The sequence below is a fragment of the Manis pentadactyla genome, chromosome 10, assembly GCF_030020395.1.
Source record: "Manis pentadactyla isolate mManPen7 chromosome 10, mManPen7.hap1, whole genome shotgun sequence".
Taxonomy (NCBI): Eukaryota; Metazoa; Chordata; class Mammalia; order Pholidota; family Manidae; genus Manis; species Manis pentadactyla.
In genome coordinates this window covers 25,427,891-25,446,280 of record NC_080028.1, presented here as the reverse complement: position 1 = coordinate 25,446,280, position 18,390 = coordinate 25,427,891, and the positions used below count along the sequence as shown (strand labels likewise).

At 38.2% G+C, this 18,390-nt stretch overlaps 1 non-coding gene across 1 annotated transcript; it reads left to right on the top strand.

The window, feature by feature from the left end:
* The first annotated feature begins 614 nt into the window (after window positions 1-614).
* On the top strand, window positions 615-720 carry LOC118915598 (U6 spliceosomal RNA). Its single transcript, XR_005026144.1, has one exon. It is a non-coding gene; the product is annotated as a U6 spliceosomal RNA (small nuclear RNA).
* Window positions 721-18,390: the final 17,670 nt, after the last annotated feature.

The window sequence follows — 18,390 nt, the reverse complement described above, 5'->3', positions numbered from 1 at the left end:
CAGAGCTGAAACTATAGTCATTTCTACTTTCCCACTTCTTTACAATCACTCACAAAGTCCTATACATTTTTTTTGTTTTAATTCTATTTTACTTCTTAAAATATTTTTTATTCATTCCTTTCTATTTTGACACTTATTGCCATCCAAATACAGAATCTCATCAGTCCCCGGTGTTGCCAGCCCCATCCAGAGGTCTAAAGTGATCATCTTCCACCTGCTGACTGCTTGACAGGAAAGGAAACAGGCAAACTTTCTCCACTGGCTAATGGCATTGGACAGTTTTCATTGCCCTCAACACAGATGTCTATTAGAATTTGGAGGCAGGGAACCGATGTTGGTTCTGACTGCAACTTTTCTGATCACATCCAGCCAGTCCCCAGTGACTCTGGCTCAGCCCTGCTCCCTTCCAGAAAACAATGCTCCACCAGTTTATGTCATTATTTTTTGCCCCCTTTTGGGAGCTATGTTTTGCCATTTTGTCATTTCTTGACTAGACTACAAGAGCTGTTTAACTTGTTTCTCTGAAAACATCCCGTCTTCCTCTAATCTGTTCTGTATAGAGCCAAATGAATCACCTCAAGACACTAATTTCATTTTTTACAAACTCTTCTACCATGCTCACTTTGGCAGCACATATACTAAAATTGGAACAATACAGAGAAAATTAGGATGGCCCCCTGCACAAGGAAGGCACAAATTTGTGAAGTGTTCATGTCTTTAAAACTGTATATTACTAATACTTCAATTTAAGAAAAGGAAAGAAAAATATCTTCTACTTAAAAATTTCTAAATGATGGGTTATTACAGTAGGGAAAGCAAATGCATGTTGCCTTGTTCAAGGCCAACCTCACTGATCGAGATACTCTTTCCTGCTCAATATTGTTGAAGCTATAGAATCCTTTTCTACAGTTAGTACTACCAGCTGATTGGAATTGACATGGGACATAAATCTTATTTTTCACCCCCAGCTGACAATTATTTCCAAAAGGTGGGCTTTGTGAGTCCTGCATCTCTGAACATTAATTGTGTGCATCAAAATCTTGCTGTCCAATATATATGCAGGCCCTGTTTCCTCAAATGGACCATAAGTTCCTCATTCTGTTTCTGGTTTTTCATTAAATATCTGGGTTCTGCTCACAGGCTTGAGGCAGACACTGCAGGCATCCTCAGGTCAAAGAGTCAAGATGCTGAAGGTGTTGACGGCTGAGCTGATGCATGAAGGAAACAAGGCCAGAAGGAAAATCAAAACTCTCAACAAGAAAGGCAGTAAAATGCTGAAATTAGAAATTTGGTGCCAGGTATGAGATCTAAGGAGTGAGGCAAGGTCACAAATGGAAAAGCCAGAGCTCAGGAGCCAGAAGGATGGGAAGCAAGTCAGTTTGCAGAGTGCAAGTTGGGACAAGGCAAATGACTCAGAACTAAGCTTGTAGAAACTTTTTGCAACTGTCAGACCTGCCTCTGTCCAGGACCAGCCATTAACAGAACCATGTATGTATTATGCATTCATGCATAAATAAGCAAAAACATAAAGTAATACTGTCTGACCCTATGTAGAAATGCTATCTATGTTGAACAAGAAATGACTATGGTTTCACAGTCATCTATAGCAGTTTTACACAAAAATATTGATTTGGCAACTTTCCTTTAAATTATTATTTCCTTTAAATATTTCTCCCTATGTCTTTAATATTGTATTTAAGCCAAAGTGGAAAAGGTAGCTCTCGATACATGCACTAGTACTAAAGCAGACCTTTCAAAAAGTGGCAGATAGAAACAAGACTCCACCCAGGGACTTTTGCAGACTCGCTCCCCAGTGAAGGCATTTTGCCGCTCTCTCCCTGCCGAGCCTTAGGGGTAGGCTTCATGCCACAGCTGCCTTTGCAAAAATTAACACCTTGTGCCTGCCAAGAAAACAGGTGACAACCTCAGTCACTCTCCTTTGGTGTGTTTTTCTCCATTGGAGGAATAAGTGCCCCCTGAGCAGGCATCTGTTTGTGTAATCAGTAGGATTAACAAAGGCAGGGAGGTGAAGGTGAGTCAGGAAGGCGAAAGTGCTACCTGGAAGCAGAATAAAACACCAAAAGCCAGGTGACAGGAACAAGTCCAACTAGCATTTACCCAAGTTAATGGGAACAAGTTGACTCATGCAACTTTGGGAACAGCTAAGATTGTTTACATGCACATGATGAATCATCTAATGTGTAAGACAAGCCACTAGCTATACTTAATCTTGTTCAACACAAATTTGAGTATTTTGAACATGAGCTAATGAGATTGACCTGTATGGTCATGCAGTGCACATAGCTGGGTAAACGCTTTAAGGGCAAAGGAGGAATGTGGGTCTGCCCTTGGGAAGTGCCTTTCCTTGTCTGCAGCTTCTCCAGTGCAGGGTTCCATGTGCGCGTTAATGGCTGGCAGTAGGTTGGGCTGAATGGTATTTGCCCCACCCCTGCTGTCCTCAGGTCTTCCTTTACTTACAATGCTTTGATGTCTGCTGGAATATAAGACTCTAAGGTGTGCCTATGGTTCTTTCCAGTTTGCAATGTATTTTCTTACTGATTGTGGAGTTTAGCGTGCTAGGCTGGCCAACTGCTGGTTGTGGTTGTTCACACTGGTAGTAGATCTTTGTTGGGTTTGGGCAACCTAGCATCTATTCTATATTCCCTTGATTAGTACCTGGTTCCTTTTGAAGCTTCATCTCTCTCCATTAGAGCTGTCTTAGTAAGACGTATTTAAGGCGCCCTGCTCTCCCTCAACTAAGGAGCAGGAACATGACCCCTGCCATTCATGGGCTCCTTCCCCACACTTTCAGTCTTGACCAACTGATCAAAAAAGAGGAGACCCATTTTGTCCAGTCATAGCTCCCAGGAAAGACCATCAGGTGTTCTTGACACCACAAAGATCTACAAGGTTGCTCCAGTGCCAAACTTGATTCTCCTGCCATTTCTGAATTTGGTTCTCTTGGTCTATTCTTTTGCTGTTTCATATCCTTCCAACAATCTTCCTTTTTGCTTAAGTTGGCGACAGTTTGCTTCTGCTGCTTATAACCAAAGACCCCTAACTGATACAGATACACGTCCCCAAAGTTTCTGCTACAGATGTTCTAGGTAATGGAGATTATTGGTAAACCCAGCAAATTAATTACATGAATGTTGGCAAAGAAAATGTCTATGCATTTTACAAGGGTCATTACTCAACACCAAGCCTTCTCTTACTTGCTTGAAGTCTCTCTTCTAATTAATCTGCTGTTCATTTCAAATCCTTTACCAAACATTCCCAAAGTATAATAAATATATCACCTGAAACCTTGCTTATCCATAAATACCTTTCACCCTGAAAGGTCTCTAAGGGGTGGTGGGGGGAGACTGAGTGGGATTTTGTTTTCTTATATGAGATGTATTTTGACTATCAGTATGTAAAAAGAAAGGTAATCACTTGTACAATAGAAAAATACAGTAAAACATCTAAAAATAGTGGAGAAAAGGAAGCAAATAATAATATTTTACCGAATCAAAGACAACTGTTGGCAACACTTTTATGTTCTGTACCACCAAGAAAGGAAAAATAATGCTGTCTATCTCTGGCACACCGTCCCAACCTCAGAGATGTTGCAAAAATTGCAAAAAAATGTGTTTTTAGGTGATGCTTATTGGTAATAAAAATGATAACTAAGTGTGTAGAGCCCAAACTACATGATAGGTCCTATTCTAGAGGCTTCACATATACTAATTTATTTAATTATATCAATTTGACAAAGTAGTATGATGTGTTAATACAACTAATATCCACTGTTAGCCAAACGGATTGTTTATGCTTAATATAAATTCCAAGTATAGTTATTAAAGGTTTTACTTGACTAACAATTTTATGTTTTAATCAAAGCAACAATTTAAATTATGTAAGAAAGTATTGTTCTGATATTTTCTTTTATGAGATCAGTTTCTAAAATGTCACCTTGTCTTGTGTTCAAAAATTCATTCTTAGTTTTGTTTCAATACTTAAAATGTTTTTTAAAAATATGCCATTGTTTCCAATCTTTGTTTTCTAAAACATAAAAGGCCATTGGGACAAAAGCAACAAATACTTTGTTCAGTTCCCTACCTCTATTTCTGGTGGTTTAAGGTGAAGAGCAGCGTTACTCAGCAAATCTGTAAAGATATTTTGTGGAATACGGGGAGGGATGTTCTGTTGTCATCCAAATAAATCCCAGGGCTTGGGGCCCAGTGCCAACATGGTGGGCATTCAAAGAAACACAGTGTAGTAAACCAGGCATGGTCAGCACCTCTCCTTTTCTTGCCTATATCGAAGAATATTAAAGGATATCCAGTTCTTAATTCACAACATCATTTCTTAAATTTTTCTTTTCCTCATTCTTCTCTTTCTAGAATTGTCTTACATCTCAAAGCTTCCCAAGACCTCTCTTTCCGCATTTGTTATATTCAACTCCCCACCCCAAACAATCCTGGGCACCCCCTGCGATCATTAGGGCTTCACTTTTCTTCCTCTCCTCTTTTCATTCCATCATTTTACATTTCCATTCAGAAAGCCCTGTCTGCTGACAATCACCTGTCACAAATGCTCTGAGTGTTCCACCCTCTGAGTAGCTGGATATCTATAGGAAGGACGATGAAGTGAATATCAAATTAAGGTAGAGATGCTGCATAAACTTGGTGAGTTTTCACAGAGGGTGCAGGTCGGGAAAGAGGCAGAACAGTTTCTTCTAATTAATGGTATTTTGTTTATTTTAAAAAATATACTGTGGTCATTTATATTCATAAATACTACATTACCTCTTAAAGATTCCCAATTACATTAAGCATATTAAAGGCACTGAGAAGTCTTGCTGTGAAGAATCCTATTTATCATTGCTTTATCCAGTATTCCTCAAACATATTTAAAAATGAATCTTTTTTTTTCTCCCCATCCCCTCCCACATACACACATTAAGTATCCATGGAATGCCATTTGGGTAAAGTGGCCTTAAATTATAAAAGATAGAACAAAAGTGATAGAAGGTACACTTATAGCATACATGTGGCGTGGGGGGGCGGGTGTGTCAGGGAGGACAGCAGTAGTTTAAATGGGTCTATGCTTTTCACACGACATGGAAAGTAGTGCCATGTTGCCTCTCATGTTGCAGTTGTGATGAGATAACTTAGAATAGCCACAGACTGAGTTTGTCCAGCTAATATTTGCACAGATACCAGTTGCACAAGTAGTTCTGGACAACAACTGCCCTTGAATTTGATTTTGCCAAGATATTTTGTGTTGCTACCTCCCTGGGTATCTTGATTTAACCTTGGATGGTAGCCAGCCCCTCAAGCTATGGTTGGATATTAGCCCATCATCTCATTAGCTATTACATAAGCTTTATGTCAGTGTGTGTGGAGGGCATGATTAGATTATAGATGGACTTGTCCATAGCTAGAGGTAATATGTACCTAGGTGGCTGAGCAACTTTTCGTGTGGAATCATCTGGAAAAGATTGAGAAATAACACTGGAAACCACATGTGCTCATTTAGGCATCCAAAACTGCATAGATTCAGAAGGGGCAACAGCTGATGGATAATTTGCAAACCAGTGAACTTTTAACTGGATCTGTTAACATTGGACATCTTCCTACATAAATGTGTAGAAGAATTCATTATTAATTAAAAATAGACAACAGATAAATAATTCTTAGGCAATCTAAGAGGTGGATTTGAATATTGTGACTCTTTTATTGCCTACTTTACTTTGAACTATTGTTTTTGGAACAATGCTGAAGGCTAAAACCCAAGCTCATATCATTGCTTAAAGCTTGTAATTTGCTTAAGATTTGCATCAAGTCAGTATAAATGACTGGAATCTCTTTAAAAATTCTTCAGAAGTCACTGGACATCTTACAGAAGTATGGATCCAAAGTTATTCAATTTATTAAAATTTGGAAAAACATGTGTCCAAAAATAGGGTATTGGTTTATTTTGTTCTATCCATAATGGTTATTATTAGTGCTATCCACAAAATGTTTCTTATTCTCCTTCTGGGCACATGACAGGATTACCTTTATTTTTGCCTACTTTGTATTGAGTGAAGTTATATTAGCTTTAGCTAAGGATATGTAAAAGCAAATAGCATGTCACTTCCAGGCAGAAACTTTAAGGACCAGTATGTAATTTTCTGTGGTCACTTTTCCTTCCGTTTGGGTCTTGGAGTGAGAACAATATGGAACACACCTTGTAGCTGACCCACAATAGACATAGAATGAGCAAGAAATAAAAAATCATGTCAAGTCACTGCAATTTGGGGAATATTGTTACTTTAGTGTAACCCAGCCTGTTTTGATATACCATACAGTAGAACATTAAGCAGTCCTTGAAATCATTGAATAGAAAAATGTCAGATAATGAGAAAATACACACATAATATGTAAAAAATATAGGTTTTAACATACTTGTATTCAATCATTGCAAAACATGTATGAAATGGGGGTTCCTGGGCTGGTTTGGGTCTTTGGAGTTTTGAAGTTGGAAAATATTCCATTAAAGTGCTTTTGTGGGTAGTAACTAGAAGTAGACATTTGGGTTTAATTGTCTCTTTGGGATCAGTTTTAGATTTGGATCTCTAAAGCAACTAAATATTCCTTTACTTTGGAAAAAAATCATGAGCTCTTTCTGGCTTTGGGAGAGGACACTGGACCTCTCCTCCCAGAGACGGTGAAGCCTAATGATTCCTGGTGTTGGTAAGCAAGCTCACCCTGGCAGCATAGACGTCAGTTGGTGGCCAGGTGAGAGCCAGCCTGGACACGGTCTCGAGTGGAGACACTAAGAGGAGCCACGTGATTGAGGACTTGGAGGGCCTGGATACTGAGTTGAGGGAAAGAGCCCAGGGAAAGAGTGTGTCCCCCTTCCTTATGCTCCCTGCGGACCCATCAGCATCGGGCGACAACAAAGGGTGACTATTGTAGCGGGGCCACCAAGGGAGGGTTCAGCCTGAGAGAAGGAGAACTAAGGACCCTCAGCAAGGGTCGTGGATCAAAGTATTACAGCTCAGAACTCCCAGGAAGACACAGGCCACATTCAAAATCCACTTTCCTGTGTGTACATCCTTATCCCTCCCTCTAGCGGATGATTGTCAACTCTCAAAGTGTCCCAAGATGTATTGTCACGATGGTGAGGTGGGAGAAAGTAAATGTATTACTGGGCTGCACACAGGGCTCTCCCTGAAAACAGAAGAGAATAGCACATAAGAATAGCTCACCCCAGGAGGCTTTTCTCTGAGACTATAAGCAGTCCCAACAGGGTAAAAGAGAAAATAATTATCTAGAAAGTCTTTAATTAATAGTGTCAGATTTAGTCTGTTCCAAAACGAGAATGTCTGCACTAAGACATCACCCAAGAGCTATTGCTTTCTCTACAAGAAAGCTTTGTCCTTAGGTGTGGAAGTCAATGCTTACTACATCCAGTGCCTGCCTTCTTGGAGGAGAGTGGTACTTCTGAAGCAGCCTGCCAAGGACCCCAGAATGAAGCAGGGGTCTTGTGGCTCTGCCTTCTAACTATTACCGAATTAGCGCTTTCTGTATTTCCTCCCAAGGAACCTATTGCCAGACTGATGCAAATGCCACTTCTGATGTATATTTAAAAATGTGATATAATTACTCAAAGCTGTGGCTATGGAGCAAAAGTGTTTAAAATACAAGTTGGAGAATCCCTGTGAATAAAATGTTCATGTGAATAGTGAAGGTGGGGAGTATGCATGCATGTGCGTGCATTGATGGTGCAGGGACAGGCATGTGTGGCAGGGTGTGTGTATATGTTTGTGTTTGACAGAGAAATATCCATCCAAGACAGCATTAACAGTAGTACATATAGGGGTGGGAGTGGAAATCACATTTTAGGGATTTTTTTTTCCTTCTTCACAGTAAGTGACTTTTTTTTCAAACATCTACTCTGTGAGCAAAAGGGGGAGGGACATATATCAGTGTTAAATGTTTGGCAAAGGAATTATGGAGAAACACTACCCACTTACTTTATCTCAGTGCTATGAAAGATTATAGGTTTTGGACTATTTCTGGCCACATCCGTGTGTGTGTGAAAAGTGGAAGTAAGGTCATTAAGTGGAATGCGCTTATGCATTTGGTAATATGCCTTGAGTCAGAAAGTCTAGACACCCCTCTGGGAATGAGAGGAATGTGGTACATTTCTACAACCTTCAGCACTCTTTTGAAATAGGAATGACAAAGCCCATCCGGGAGACCCTGAGGCGAATGGGTCCAGCAGTTCTCGATGAGTGCACATAAAGCAAGGTGAAGGTGCAGCGATCTGGCTTTCCCACAGATGCCCCCCCATCGCCTGACTGGGGGAAAGGCCACCTGAGCAGCCAGAGCGTTCAAGACCTCAGCTAGATCTGGGTGCTGCCCATTTCCTACCTGGGCAAGCTGAGAACAGTAATTTCATCTCTCTACGCCTGAGTTCCTTTATCAGTAAACAGGCACAATCATTTTAGCAACTGGAATAGCTAACATTTATTAAGGCTGCTTATGTGCCAGGCACCAGAATAAACACTTGGTCCATTTATTCTTTTTGGCAACCCTGTGAGGTAGGTAGAATTCGCTTATTGTGTTGATTCTAAAAATTTCCAATTTTTCATAGTTTAACATTCTTTGTTATCAGGCTTTATCATATAATTGATAAGAAACCGTAGAAGTCATGACTTAATTTATACTTTTAACTCTTTCTAGTGACACATAAGTTGATGGTGTGTTAGATTCAGTGAGCAAACTGAGACCTAGGCAGGTTAAATAACTCACCTAAGATCACACAGCCAGCAAGTGGTAGGATGAGGCTTGAATTCAGGCTGTTTCTAGAGTTGGATTTCTTGTAATGAGCTACATTTCCTGGTGCCTCCTCTTACTAGCTGTGTGGCCTTGGGCAAATTCTTAACCTCTCTGTGCCTTCATTTTTTAATCTGTCAAATGGTGGTGGTAATAATAGTAACTGCTTCATAGGATATCAAAAGGAATTAAATTAGTTTATAATGTAAATCCCTTAAAATAGTGCCTGACATTGTGGTAAGTGTTCAGTAAAATTAAGCTATTATTTGCTTTAATTATTATAAAGAGGAAACCAGCCTCACTTTTTATGAACAGAAGACGATCAGAAAAAGAAAAGTGTAATTAGGGGAAGAAGAATCTGTGCATTGGTGTGTGCCTTGGCCCCAGACCAGATGTGTCTGCCGTATTTGGGGGGATGCTTTTTTGTTCGTCTCTCTCAAACTGAGAGCTCAAGTCAAAGTGAAATAGGAGAGTGGGCTGGGGAGTGGTCATCACAGGCGGGGCAGAAGGGACAGTAAAGGGGCAGGTGGGGCAGAGGATTTGTACGAGGAGGGGGTGTGGCACCTGGGCCCGGGCTGGGTGTGGGCACTGCCCTACACAGGACAGTGGCTGACCTGACTGGAATGAAAAAGGTTTTCAGTCTGTAGACTGTAATTCATTGCAAGTCATAGGTTCAGTTTGGTGCATCACAACCAGCCCCTTTAGAAATGTAAGGGAAGGGAAGGCCAGTATCAGAGGGTCTGTTATAATAGTAAACATTGTCTTAATGAAAATTGGACTGCTTGAAGAATGAATGGATGGTGTGTAATGGGTTCTGATGTAAAATGTATTTCTCTCTGTGGTCTTAGTCCAAAAGTTTGAAAGCCACTGGACTAAAAGATGTGAGATTAAGCATTTAAAAAAAATACACAGTAGAAGTTTAAAGTACTGTGCTTTATATTAACAAACAAGAACCCCTGCTTCCAGATGAGTAGAGCTTTTTAAAAGCACTGAGGGACTTTGACACACTTCAACACCTTGATAAAGTAGTCCTCCTCTAGGCGTCTTTTTGCCTTAAGGAAACTTTCTGCCCCCTGCCAAGGAATCCTGGGGCTGACTCAGCGTCTCCTTGGTTTAGCCTCTTTGCTTTAGACTCACTTCCTGCCCCTCTCTCCCACATCCTTTCCTTACCTAAGCCCAGCCTTCTCCAGGACAAGGGCCAGCTCTTGTTCCCCAGAACCTGGGACCCGCGCACAGGATGCCTGGTCACCTGTGGAGGCTGAACTGTCCTCTTTGTGTTATTGTAAATGTTTTTGAAGTATACATGACAGAGATAGAGAAAGGAACCTTCACAGAAGCAATGCCAACTCAGATGTACTACAAGCCTCAGATCAAGGGTTGAGTAGGAGTGGATCCTAAACCAAGAACCCTGCCTCAGATTAGAACCAGGTAAAGCAACTTTGATAGAATTGGTCTAGCCCTATTTATACTTGGAAGTGACCAGTGACAAGTATTAAGCCTTCATCTGCCATTGAATCAAATTAGCATTGTTTTAAAATGTACACATGCTTATTTCAGAACAACATGGGACTGAAACGCCTGCCAAAATTTTGGAAGACTCTTTCACTGGAATATAGAACAAGGCCAAGTGATGGTAGAAAATAACTTCAGCAAGATACAGGGCATAGTATCAGCCATCTATTTCCTGTTTTTCTCCTCAGGCCATATGATACTGTATTATTCAAGCTATATGAACTTGTGTGTTTTCTAAAGTCTTTTTATTCATCAGGGAAAACAATGACTAGAAATGATCAGTTAACATTATAGGGAGACACCATAAGAGAAAGCAGTGAAAGCTTATCAGTATGTAAAATTGTTGGCCTATCTTGCAAAAGGTGAATGATATACAGACATGAACAGTTTCAGAATAGTTCATTAAAATCCTCCCAAGGTGAAAGAAAGTGTAAAACCTGCACATAATGAGTATGACAAAGACTTCACATGCAAGAATTCCCATAATGGAGGCATTTAAAACTTAGCCACAGTCTAAAGGCAGCTCATGTTGTCTGTAATTCAGTTAGTCACTATTATCCAGTGATGTATCTTTGGTCACTATTATACATGTAACTCTTTCATTAACTATTTATTTCTCTTACTAATAGGAAATAGGAAAAAAAATTTAACTTCTATAACATACTTGCTTTTTATTTATTTATTTGTTTTCCCTTTTTAAAAAAATTTTGGTATCATTAATATAAAATCACATGAGCAACATTGTGGTTACCAGATTCCTCTCATTATCAAGTTCCCAACACATACCCCCTTACAGTCACTGTCTTTCAGCATAGTAAGATGCTATAGAGTCACTACTTGTCTTCTCTGTGTTATATATACTGCCTTCCCCATGCCCCCCACCACGTTATGTGTGCTAATCATAATGCCCCTTATTCCCCTTATCCCTGCCTTCCCATCCACCCTCCCCAGCCCCTTTTCTTTGGAACTGTTAGCACATTCTTGGGTTCTGTGAGTCTGCTGCTGTTTTGTTCCTTCAGTTTTTGCTTTGTTCTTATGCTCCACAGATGACTGAAATCATTTGGCACGTGTCTTTCTCCACCTAGCTTATTTCACTGAGCATAATACCCTCTATCTCCATCCATGTTGTTGCAAATGGTAGGATTTGTATTATGGCTGAGTAATATTCCATTGTGTATATGCACCACATCTTCTTTATCCATTCATCTACTGATGGACACTTAGGTTGCTTCCATTTCTTGGCTATTGTAAATAGTGCTGCGATAAACATAGGAGTGCATATGTCTTTTCAAAACTGGATTCCTGCATTCTTAGGGTAAATTCCTAGGAGTGGAATTCCTGGGTCAATTGGTATTTCTATTTTTAGTCTTTTGAAGAACCTCCATACTGCTTTCCACAATGGTTGAACTAGTTTACATTCCCACCAGCAGTATAGGAAGGTTTCCCTTTCTCTGCATCTTTGCCAGCATTTGTTGTTCTTAGTCTTTTCTATGTTGGCCATCCTAACTGGTGTGAGATGATATCTCATTGTGGTTTTTAATTTGCTTTCCCTGATAATTAGTGATGTGGAGCATCTTTTCATGTGCCTGTTGGCCATCTGAATTTCTTCTTTGGAGAACTGTCTGTTCAGATCCTCTGCCCATTTTTTATAGGGTTATTTGCTTTTTGGGTGTTGAGACATGTGAGCTCTTTATATATTTTGGATGTTAACTCCTTGTCAGATATGTCATTTACAAATATATTCTCCCATATTGTAGGATGCATTTTTGTTCTACTGATGGTGGCCTTTGCTGTACAAAAGCTTTTTATCATGATGTAGTCCCATTTGTTCATTTTTTATTTTGTTTTCCTTGCCCAAGGAAATGTGTTCAGGGAAAAGTTACTCATGTTTATATTCAAGAGATTTTTGCCTATGTTTTCTTCTAAGAGTTTTATGGTTTCATGACTTACATTCATGTTTTTGATCCATTTTGAGTTTACTTTTTTGTATGGGGTTAGACAATAATTCAGTTTCATTCTCTTTCATGTAGCTGTCCAGTTTTGCCAACACCAGTTGTTGAAGAGGCTGTCATTTCCCCATTGTATGTCCATGGCTCCTTTATTGTATATTAATTGATCATATATGCTTGGCTTTATATTTGGGCTCTCTAGTCTGTTCCATTGGTCTATGGGTCTGTTTTTGTGCCAGTACCAAGTTGTCTTGATTACTGTGGCTTTGTAGAAGAGCTTGAAGTCCAGGAGCATAATCTCTCCCCCCCCCCCCCATTTTATTCTTCCTTCTCAGGATTGCTTTAGCTATTCGGGGTTTTTTATGATTCCATATGAATTTTAGAACTATTTGTTCCAATTTGTTGAAGAATGCTTTTGGTATTTTGATAGGGATTTCATTGAATCTGTAGATTGCTTTAGGCAGGATGGCCATTCTGACAATATTAATTCTTCCTGTCCATGAGCATGGGATGTATTTCCATTTATTGGTATCTTCTTTAATTTCTCTCATGAGTGTCTTGTAGTTTTCAGAGTATAGGTCTTTCACTTCCTTGGTTAGGTTTATTCCTAGCTATTTTATTCTTTTTGATGCAATTGTGAATGGAATTGTTTTCCTGATTTCTCTTTCTGCTAGTTTATTGTTAGTATATAGGATGCAAGAGATTTCTGTGTATTAATTTTGTATCCTGCAACTTTGTTGAATTCAGATATTAGATCTAGTAGTTTTGGAGTGGATTCTTTAGGATTTTTTATGTATAGTATCATGCCATCTGCAAACAGTGACAGTTTAACTTCTTCCTTGCCAGTCTGGATGCCTTTTATTTCTTTGTGTTGTCTGATTGCTGTGGCTAGGACCTCCATAACTATGTTGAATAAAAGTAGGAAGAGTGGGCATCCTTGTCTTGTTTCTGATCTTAAAGGAAAAGCTTTCAGCTTCTCACTGTTAAGTATGATGTTGGCTGTGGGTTTGTCATATATGGCTTTTATTATGTTGAGGTACTTGCCCTCTATACCTGTTTTGTTGAGAGTTTTTATCATGAATGGATGTTGAGATTTTTATTTTTAAGAGAAAACTGATTTTCATATAAGCATTTAAAAATGTATGTAAGCATTAAAAAATACCCTCATGTATAAGAACCTAATTATCAAATAAATTGAGAAATGAGTATTAATTCTTAAGCCTTCTGAGAATCTAGGTAGAAGTTGGCAGTAGGTTGGGGAAAGGCCCAGGAGCTGCGTTGGGAGGAAACCCATGTTCCTTCCTAGCCATTTCTCAAAAGCATTTCTTAAACTCCTCATTTGTAAACTACTGTATGCCTGCAGTAGATTCTTTGGGATTTCTTTGGAGGTTGCCAATCTTCATCTTTTGAGGGTGGGCTTCATTTTTTTTAATGTGCAGAAGTCACTTGGAGTCAGAGCAGGTGGATCAGGTCAAGTGGGTTTAAACAAGCAATGGCTTTGAAGTGACAAAATCTGTCCTTTTCATAAATCCCATCTAGTTCATAAACAAACCCTGTAGGAATGAATACACCAATTCATTAAGGTACATGGAAAATGGTCCAGGAGGACGGGGAGGGAATAGCTAAGGAAAATATTAGTCTTAATGGCATGTAGCTACTATTAGCTTTAATAAAGTTGGTATCACCTTTGCATGTTTCACTTAAAAGTTTACCAACAAGGAGGAAATGATGATAAGGAATACATTCTATCTCCTCTAACAAGAGCAAAATTCAAGAGTAGCCAATCCTAGCACTGAGAGCCAGAAAGATCTCCCATCAGTGTTCCATTCTGTGGGTAATCCCTCCTCTTCACAGGATTGAAGAGTAATGAATTCAAATTGGGGAAAGGTGATGGAAAAAGAAAATGAACGTTCACTGTATAAGTCATAAATGACCTAATAGGGAAAAATCAGAAAATAGAGGTAGAAAATAAAAGCCTGGCATCAGTAGATAAACTCTGGTAATATGTTTTGTTGTATCTGCTTCAAAATGTTTATATACAATTTTTATGTGTAAATATGTATTTATAAATATAGATATAAGCTGACATACACAAATAAAATGTATTTTCCTCCCAAATGGAATACTCTAGGTGCTTTTTAATAGTTTTGCTTTCTGTTAACAAGAAAACATGAATTTTTTAGATGTCAATTTTAGATGGCTACTTTGCAGTATTTTCATAGCTGGATCATAATTTATTTAACCAATTCCTAATTTGGGATATCTACATCTTTTAGAGTTTTTTTCTGGGTTTATGAGTAATATATGAGGTACCTATACTTAGGCATACAGCTTTAAGCATTTGTCCAATTTCTTTCTACCCACAATGAAGACAAGTCTATTGCTTTTCCTCCTGATATAAATTGAACATATTCTTGGCAAAAAAGAAAAAAAAATCAAACATTAAGACAAAAATAAAAAATTACCTGAGATACACCTTTCTGAGAAATTAAGTTAGACCATCCTTTCATGAAACTCTTTATGCATGTGTACACATAGGTATAATTTTACATATGTATACATACATATAGACACTACACACACACACACACATCTACACAGATAAGGTTTAAGAGAGTATTTTTAAGGGATTGGTGATATATAATTCTCTTTCTTAACAATATATAAACAATATATCAACAAAATTCCTTCAGGTCAAGTAGTTAGATCATCAATTTTTAATTCTTGCATAATATTCTACTATAAGGATTATCATAATTCATTCAGCTATTCTTTATTAATGGACTTTTGATTTGCTACCAGCTTTTTATTATTAAAAATAATGCTGCAATGATCATCCTTGAATATATATGCTTATATACTAGAGCATTTATATCTATAGTATAGAATCCCAGGAGTGGGATTGCTGTGTTGAATTGTATATGCATTTAAATTTTAATAGAGATCATAAATTGCCTTCCTACATTTCCACCAGTGATGTATTAGAGTGTCCTTGCCCTGCCTCCCATGTCAGCTAATAATAGGTGCTATTACACTTTTATTTTTGCCACTCTGATGGGTATCATCGTGGCAGTTTTAATTTCCATTTCTGTCTACTAGGAGAAGGTTGAACATTTTCTAATACTCTTCTGTCAATTGCCTATTCATATCCCCAACCCACTTTGCTATTGGGTTGATTATCTTTCTCTTCTAAACTGTGAGTGAGCTTTTTACATAATACAGATAATAATTCTTTAGCTATTATTTAAAGTTAAAATATATTCTCTAACTTGTTTGCTTAGTGACTTTGACTTTGTATCTCTTATACTACAAATAATACCTTAAACTTTGTGTGTATGTGTGAGATATATATATGTATATATCACATATTCCTGTGTTAGTTTAAAAGATTACTCCAATTTTTAGGTATACTGAAAATACTCAAAATTTTTTTTTCTAAAATGATTATTATATTTTTACATTCTATAATCTATCTGGAACTTATTTCTGTAATTAATGTTAAATAAGGGCCCAAAATTAATTTTCTTCTAGAAGTCTATCCGATTGTGATGAGACTATTAATTAAATTTCTCCACAGTGAAATACTGTAACAGTGTAACACACACTGATACCTAATTCTGAACTGTCTGTTACTTTTGCTGCTTTTTTGGTACAATCCTATGTCACTACTGTACTTTTTATTATAGTGGCTTTTAAGTAGAAATACTGCCATTCTTTATTAATCAATCTGAGAGCACTTTTATCACATTAAAAATACTATTGGGATATTATTGGAGTTGCCCTGAATTTATATACTATATTCAGAGCAGATATTTTTTTTTTGTAGATAATTATTTTTTATTGAAGGGTAGTTGACACACAGTATTACATTACATTAGTTTCAGGTGTACAACATAGTGATTCAACATTTATATACATGATAATTCTAGGTACCAGCTATCACCATACCAAGTTGTTACAATATTTTGACTATATTCCTTATGCTATACATTACATCCCGGTTACTTATTTATTTTACAATTGGAAGTGTGTACTTTTTTTTTTTTTTTTGTGAGGGCATCTCTCATATTTATTGATCAAATGGTTGTTAACAACAATAAAATTCTGTATAGGGGAGTCAATGCTCAATGCACAATCATTAATCCACCCCAAGCCTAATTTTCTGAAGCATAACGAACAAGTTCTTACATGGAGAACAAATTCTTACATAGTGAATAAGTTACATGGTGAACAGTACAAGGGCAGTCATCACAGAAACTTTCGGTTTTGCTCATGCATTATGAACTATAAACAGTCAGGTAAAAAATGAATACTCATTTGATTTTTATACTTGATTTATATGTGGATACCACATTTCTCTCTTTATTATTATTATTTTTAATAAAATGCTGAAGTGGTAGGTAGATACAAGATAAAGGTAGAAAACATAGTTTAGTGTTGTAAGAGAGCAAATGTAGATGATCAGGTGTGTGCCTGTAGACTATGTGTTAATCCGAGCTAGACAAGGGCAATAAAACATCCACGGATGCAGAAGATTTCTCTCAGAACAGGGGGTGTGAGGTTCTAAGCCTCACCTCTGTTGATCCCCAATTTCTCACCTGATGGCCCCCCTGCGACTGTGCCTGTCTTAGGTTGTTCCTCCCTTGAGGAATCTTACCTGTCTCTGGCTAACCAGTCATCTTCCGGGGCCATACAGGGAAATGTAAAGTTGGTAAGTGAGAGAGAAGCCTTATTGTTTGAAATGGTTAACTTTTTATTTCTTTGCATATTTATGCCCTGTGGCTTCTATGCCCAGCATTTGTCTTGAGGTATCTTTACCACTTGGAAGAATTATGATACTCGGTAAATTTGATATGAGGCACGAATTCTATTTAAGGGTTGTAATTAGGAAGGAAGAAGAAAAGCTATAGAAGTAGCAGGCGGAAGAAAAAATGGGAAGATTGATTATTTCTTTGATATATCTTCTTGTAGAGTAACTTCAGCATGTATAGGTTTTAAACTACTACTTAAATTGCGCACACACATTAACATAATAGGAGTATAGTTACATAACCAAAGCATACCTGTAATTACCAGCCATCTCCAGTGAAACCAAGAAAACCAGTTAGGCACCTTAGGCATTTGTGAAAACTTATCTATGATATGGTGGATATTGTCCAACTGAACTTGAACAGTCTGAGAGAAATCAGACAAATTAAAACAACCCATTCCTGGGGAATGTTCACATCCCTTATGTTCTTTTAACAGTAAATAGTCTGTAGTTGTAAGATTTTGGAGCACTACAATTTGCACTTCTCCTAATTCTTGGTTTAGTTCCAACAGTATAGATCCAGTCAAATTTGTTGTTTTACTGTATGCACAGGCCAGCTTAGATATCTCCTTCTTCATTCCCATGGCAAGTCCAGGAACTGGTGGGATGAGTGCATCTACAGCTGTAGCACTGCGTGGATCTTTGTTGGGGTTTTTTGATGATCATCTTCTGGCATGAGTCTTCCAGAGAGTGCTGATGCTGGAAGTTCTTTTTCATATCGTATCTTAGTTCATTTTTGGGGTAGCCCAATTAGGCTTTGATCCTCTGTATAAACACAAACAAACCCTTTGCCTACACTTTTATATGCCCTTTATACCCTTGTGTAGAACTCATTGGAGGTTACCACACAGGAACTGCCTTTTTTTTTTTTTTTGGTATCACTAATCTACACTTACATGACGAATATTATGTTTACTAGGCTCTCCCCTATACCAGGTCCCCCCTATAAACCCCTTTACAGTCACTGTCCATCAGCATAGCAAAATGTTGTAGAATCACTACTTGCCTTCTCTGTGTTGTACAGCCCTCCCTTTTCTCCCACCCCCCATGCATGCTGATCTTAACACCCCCCTTCTTCTTCCCCCCTACTTATCCCTCCCTACCCACCCATCCTCCCCAGTCCCTTTCCCTTTGGTACCTGTTACTCCGTTCTTGACTTCTGTGATTCTGCTGCTGTTTTGTTCCTTCAGTTTTTCCTTTGTTCTTATATTCCACAGATGAGTGAAATCATTTGGTATTTCTCTTTCTCCACTTGGCTTGTTTCACTGAGCATGATACCCTCCAGCTCCATCCATGTTGCTGCAAA